This window comes from Haliotis rufescens, unplaced genomic scaffold, assembly GCF_023055435.1.
Source record: "Haliotis rufescens isolate VD_foot unplaced genomic scaffold, xgHalRufe1.0.p SCAF_9, whole genome shotgun sequence".
Lineage (NCBI taxonomy): Eukaryota > Metazoa > Mollusca > Gastropoda > Lepetellida > Haliotidae > Haliotis > Haliotis rufescens.
Window position 1 is genome coordinate 1,181,084 of NW_025964383.1, and position 7,359 is coordinate 1,188,442.

The window sequence follows — 7,359 nt, forward strand, 5'->3', positions numbered from 1 at the left end:
AGCTCAACGGAACAACGCCATTGGGAGATTACAAGCTGGAGCAACTCAGCAAGAAGTGGCCAGGCACTTTGGCGTATCCAGACAGACAATTTCCGCACTGTGGACCCGATACAACAACACCAACAGAGTTGACGACAGACCAAGGTCAGGAAGACCAAGGGTGACAACCCAAGCACAAGATCGATACATCTGGCTCCGACACCTCCGAGACCGCACTACCACAGCCACGTCTACAACAACACAGATCCCTGGGGTACGCAGAATATCAGATCAAACGGTACGCAACAGACTGAGGGAGGCTTGACTTTTTACACGAAGACCTGTTCGACGTCATGTATTGACCCCACGTCATCTGGCGGACCGTCTGCTTTGGTGCCAACAGAGGGTTAGATGGGCACGTGCAAGGTGGAGAAATGTACTGTTTACTGACGAGTCCCGTTTCCTACTCACACGTGCTGATAGGCGCGCACGTGTCTACAGACGTCGGGGTGAACGTTACGCCCCCAACTGTGTGCAGCAGGTTGTCCCATTTGGCGGCGGGAGTGTCATGGTATGGGCCTGAATTCATCACGGTGGTAAGACGCCTCTCGTGCATGTGGCAGGTGCATTGACAGGTGTGCGTTACAGAGACTTGATCCTACAGCCTTACGTTCTTCCTCACGTCAACGTTATGGCGTTCCAGCAGGACAACGCTCGACCGCATATTGCACGTGTTTGTAAGGACTTCTTACAGCACAACAACATCCAGACATTACCATGGCCAGCCCAGTCACCAGATTTGTCCCCGATTGTGCATCTGTGGGACGAGTTGGATCGACGCGTTCGCAGAAGGAATCCACCACCCCAAACACTTCCGGCGCTTCTTGGTGCACTTCAGCATAAATGGGAGCACATCCGACAGCGTGTTATTGACAACTTGATTCCATCTATGGGGCGTCGGTGTGAAGCGGTGATTGATGCACTTGGTGGGCACAACCGATAGTGACATTTTCAGTACCCCTGTGACATTAACTGTATCGTGTACGTGTGTCTGTCTAGATGACACGATTAATGTTTTGAACATTGTCTACATTGATCTTCAAACAGTGTTTCAATTATGGTTTCTGTGTCCTATTTTGAAACAATCGCATTATATTACATTTTGAAAGTCAGTGTCAAGTTTCTTTTTTTGAAGAGTATATATTGTCCTTACCCACAGATAATTCTCACCAAGTGACCTGAGTTACAATAAACTAGTGCTGAGCATAGCGGAGTTATGCCCTGTTTTCTTTGTACTTGCGTAACCTCTCTGTCGCCTCTCTGTCATAGAGAAAAATCAGTTTTCGTCATTTACGGCTTGCCATTTTTGGCGTTGAATGTATGTCGTTATACATACGCATGTAACTCGATTTGATATGTAATTATGTCGTTCAGATATTAGCTCACAGTTTCCGTAAAGCTTCTACATAAAATAAATCGTCGCACTGTACTTTTATCGGTGTATGAAAAAAAGCAGAGAGATTTACTGTTCTTCAACGCAAAATAAATTCTCGGACAACGCTTAGAAGTCTTTTTTAAAAGCGGTTTAATATTTGAAGTTAAATTTACACCATCAAATAGGAAATTTAATATTCTCCACCTCTGCGTAATTTTATAGCTAGTCGCAGATCCAGTGCCGCGTGAGCGCAATTCTCGCACAGACTTCACTTTTCCGATTTTAGGAAAATGTGCGTCAGAAAAAAAAATCGGCATCCCGAGGGTTAAAGGGCTCACTCCAACAGTCATCCTTGCGAACATGGTGTCAACGTTAGGGTGTAGTTTCCTTCCTTTGTCACTGTTAACAAAAGATGGAGCCTTTAAGATGATTCAAGATGAGGAAGACCTTCAACTGCCACCACTAAGGAAATTGTTGATACAATGCATGATAATACAGTAGGCATCTGTCATGAGAGAGTGGAGAACATTCTGGGGAATGTACTGTGCATGACAAAGGCTTCAGAACGCCGGGTTCCAAGACTACTGATTCCTGATCATATACACGCCATCGCAATCATATCTCGTGAGACGTTAATTCGTTCTGAAGCAGAACCAGCTGATTTTGTTGAGCGATTTCTAGCAAGAGGTGAATCTTGGGTTTACCAGTATCAATCAACACCAAAACATAACCATAGCAGTGGAAACATCTAACGTCTCATCCGAAAAAGAAGGCAAAGCATGTTCCGTCAATTGACAAGGTGATAGCTTCGCTTTTCTGGGTTTCCAGTGGCATTCTACTGGTGGACAACTTGCCGAAAAGCCAGACTTATGATGGCCACTATCATACTAATCTACTCAGCCACCTGCATGGTATCAAGGCTAAACGCCTTGGAATTTTTTTAAATTTTTTTTAAATTTTTTTTTTTATTATTCCACTTTTTTTGTCGTACAGCATTTCATACATATTAATGTTCATACTGCGATTCTTAAAAAAACAACAGAATCATACATCATGGGGGCATATGAACTAAGATAATTCAGTATTTTAGTTGATATGGTTACAAAAATAGTTTGTGGCAACTGGACCAAAACTTCACAAACTTGCTGTAGTTACAGTTAGAGTAAGCTATCGCTTTAGTTATAAAGTAGTAATTTGCCAACTCTCTCTGGATCAACTCGAAAGACAATTTTTTTCTTTTTAAGATAAAATTTGAATATAGTATCTTTAACGACAAGGCATATAGCATTTAATGGATCATTTCCTTTAAATGGAAAGCCCAGTAAAACGTTTTCTTTGGTGAAATTGATATGAATTTCCGCCTTATTATTTATCCATCCTTCAAGTTCGGCCCAGAGAGAGTTAGCGTTTTCACAATTCCATAGTACATGAGAAATATCAGCAATAACTTTATCACAACTCGTACACAAGGGAGAATCTTGATATCCCACTTTAAACAGGTATTTACCAACTAGGAAGTATTTGATTAATGATTCTCTACTGAAGCCAACGCAATTGCACACTATCAGTACATCGGAAGGGTATTTCATTTATATTTTTCCATTCATAATCTGTATAATATTTTATTTCATTTTCCCATTGCTGATTGGCTGATGTCCTCTGAAATGTTGAACTCAATAGCACATCATAGTAGTATTTTGAACCCTTTGGACTCTTTATAAGTACATGAATGTTAAATGGTAAAATTGGGGCTACCAATGGTGTAACATCATAAGTTTCTAAAGATTTTAAATAAACATTTATAGCATGTCTTACCCCGTAAAAGGTTAAACGATTACACGAAACATTGTATCTATTCTCAAATTCTAAGTATGAAAGAAGTCGGCCCTGATGATCTACCAAATCATTGATATATTTTACTCCCGCATTATCCAACTTGTTAATAAATATATATTTCCCATCAATCTGCACATTGTCATTGTACCATATATATTGGGAATAAGCATCCTTTCGTGTTTTCTTATGATTTTCTATATATCGGCCCCAAGACGACACTACATCTCGCCAAAAAGGATTTCTGATAGTTTTGACGATGTGATCTCTTATGTATTTTGCATCCATTTGAAAAATATCAAATGGGATAATATTAGCCTCAAATATAAACGATTTAAGGGTAGTATTTGATAGATGTATTTGACGAAGCTAAGAAATATATTGAGATGCAATAATATCTTTTACTAAGGGTACTTTAAAACCACCGTTAGGAATATTGTTCATTACCCTTTCCCTTTTAATTTTATTCGGTTTTTCATTCCAAATAAATCTGTAGCACTTTGCTTGAAATTTATTTATAATATCTTCGGATGGAGCAGGAACAGTAGAAAACAAATGATTAAGTTTTGGTAACAATAATGATTTCAATATTGTTTTTCGTCCAAAGGGTGTAAGTATTCTACTTTTCCATAATTGCATTGAAGTTTTTATTTCTTTGAATTTATCGTTATAATTAATGTCTACCATATTTTCAAGATCAGTATCAAATTTAATGCCCAATAACTTAAGGTTATCGGCCTTGGAAATTATATCATTCCTCCAGGACAATGACCATGTGCACAAGTTTGTTTTCGCCATGGCTGCAAGACTGAAAGTCTGTCAATGTCGTAAACATCTTTTCCTGGAAAACCACTGGAACAAGATTGAGAAACAGATGAAGCATTTAATCGTTTCCGGGTGACAAATTCATCAACTATGGAGTTATTTAGAAGTGATACACATAAGGAAGAGAATTTACTGATGTCAACTTGTTTATTATGAGGAAACACAACGTTTCGGAGTATATGCTTACTCCTTCATCAGGTGGATGAATGCTATACTTACTTACTTACTTACTTACTTACTTACCTACTTACTTACTTACTTACTTACTTACTTACTTACTTACTTACTTACTTTAACGTGCGCTTTCCGACTGATGTGTATTTCGCACACGGGCCCGGCCAGGCCATTTAATGTGTTTCCGAAAGGGGCGAAAGTGGTGTGTGCAACCAAAAAAGGGGGCTTTAGGGGTTGCTTATATAGAATTTGGGAATTTTGAGATTTGGAATAGATGCCGATGGGATTGGGGAGGAGAACTAAGGGAGCTGGGTCTGGTGGATGTTTGTTGGTTTATGTAATTTTGATTTGGTAGATTATGATGTTTTTAGATGCGTTTTATTAGTTCCGTTTTGATTAAGAATACGCCTAAGGCCTTGCAGTTTTCAAGTTTATTTTGTGGGTTTAGTATTGCTTCTAGAGTGAGAGCCTTGTTTAGATTGAGGGTGGTTTGTAATGCGGTTCGATGTGTTAGGTAGTGTGTGCAGTGGATGAGTGCGTGTTCTGGGGTTTCTAGTTGTTTGCAGTGTGGGCAGTTACCTGTAGTATGTTTTTTAATTTTTAGGTGGTTATTTAGGTTGGTGTGTCCTGTTTGGAGTTTAGTGATTACTCTGTCGATTTTATTTGATGGATGGAGAATTTTTGGTTTGGTTAGTGGTTTGCTGAGTACATTTTTGATTTGGCTATTTGAGTTTAGATATAGGTTATGCCATTTTTTGGTGATTTTTTGCTTGTTTACGCTTTTAATTTCTGATTTTGAGATGGGTAAGTTTAAGCTTATTTCTGGGATTTTGAGGGATAGTTTAGCTGCCTTATCGGCGTTTTCATTACCGTATATTCCTACGTGGGCGGGTATCCACAAGAAGGTTATTTCTTTGCCTGCCTTAGTTAGGTCGTTGGAGCTTTTAAGTATTTGATTTATTAATTTAGGTTGGTTTTTGGTATTTTTGTTTTGGAGGGCTCGTAGTCCACTTAGGGAGTCGGTAAGTATTAGGATTTTTTTGTGGTTTTTGGATTCTTGATTATGGAGGGCTGAGGCCATGCCCATTAGTTCTGCCGTGAATATTGATTGGTTGTTTGGGAGTCGGAAGGATTGTGTGGTTTTGGTTGGTTGTGTGGTATGGATTCCGAAACCCGTGTGTTTGGAAGTCGGATCTGAAGATCCGTCCGTGTAAATGTGACACCAATTTGGCCAATTTTCGTGTATGTATGCTAGTGTGGTGGTTTTCGCTATGTTTGGGTCGGTTTGTTTATTTATTTGGCTAGCTAGTGTTGTGTCTATTTTAAGTTTAGGGGTGAAGATATTTGATTGTTTGCAGTTTTGTTTAAGATTTTTAATTTGGTGTTCATTTAGGTAGTTTGTTATTATTTGGGATATTGGGGTAAGTAAGGGGTGTTTACGAGCTAGAGCTTGGTTTTTGGGGCTGATATTTTGGTTTATTAAGTTTTGGATGAGAGGGTTTGATTGGGACGCGGCCCAGAAATTTAAGCTTAGCTGTTCCCTGCATAGACTTAGTGGCATTTCTCCTGTTAAGGCCTGAAGTGAAGTGTAGGAGGTGCCATGTTGGGTGCGTGTAATTAGTTTGAGAGCCTGATATTGTATTGAGTCAAGTTTTTTAGATAGAGAGTTGTTAAGGGTGTTGTATATGGCGCAGCCGTAGTCTAGTTTTGATCTAATTAGTGATATGTAGAGAGAGAGGAGGGTATCTTTGGAGGCTCCCCAGTTAGAGCAAGTTAGGCATCTTAGGGTGTTTACGTCTTTACTGCATTTAGTTGTTAGGTTTTGGATCTGAGCATCCCAGGTGGATGAATGCTATGAGGCAGAGAACATATATATGTACATGTAAGAAAAACAAAAGTATTAAGATAAGAAAAGGTGGAAACTTAAAAAGGGAAGCCAACAGATAATTGGTGCTGATAGGTTATTAGCAATAGACAATGGAAGCCAACATCTTACTGTTGTTAGAGCTGATAGTTATGGACAACTGGAAGCCAGGACTTAAATTATCACTGTTCGGAAATTGACAATGGACAATGGGCAAACGGGAGTATGAAAGGTTAACGAATAGGTTAACGAATAAAGAATAATAATGGGCAAGTTAAGCCAGCTAGATAATTAGCATCGACAAATATCAAAGCACAAAGTCCCAAGCACTAGGCAGATTGGACCCCTGGTCACGGTTGATGGCTGGCTGGGGTATCCTGATGTCACTGGCTTCCGGTAGTTCTCTATGTCGCCAGTTGTTGTTGTTGGTAGACAGGCCTTTGGTGGCTTCCCACATGATGTTATGGTCTTTGTTCTTGAGGGTGTGTTCGTAAAAACGGATTCCAGGTCTAGTTTGTTGACAGAGGTCTGATGTTGTTTGAGTCTGGTGTTGAAGGTCTGGGGGTTCTTCCAATGTACTGGTGGCCACAGTTGCAGGGGATCTTGTATACGCATCCTCGGGGGTTGGGACTAACGCTGCTTGTGCCTCTGCCATTGGCTTGTAGATCAGTCTTGACGGACTTGCGTCTAGAAAAGGTGACATCTATGGTCATCCTCAACACCAACTTAGAAGTCAAACCCTATATAAAGCAGGTTAAACAATGTTCAAAGTGCCTCAAATACAACCACACTGCCTCCCAATGCACATACCCCAAAACTAAATGTAAAAAATGCGCACAAACAGACTGCCAAGGCACATGCACACCCTGGTGCATCCACTGCAAATCCATCCAACACACTTCACTTTCAAATCAATGCCCACACAGACACACACTCACCAAGCAGGCCAACAAACACATAAACATAGACACGGCTAAAATCCAATCACGAAAATTTGCTACACCCGCATCCAAACACCATCCCACAAACAAACACCACACCCATAACTGACAGCTCTGTCTGGGGCCCCTACCGAGAAACCGCACCCATCTCACACACACAAGCAGCCACTCAACCAACCACGAACCCTCCCACATCTCACATAGCCAAAACATCAACCCCCGCATGCAAAACAAACCACAAAACGACCGCCACAACACGACCCTCATCCAAGCACCCTACAGCCCACATGGCAACAACACTCCCCCAC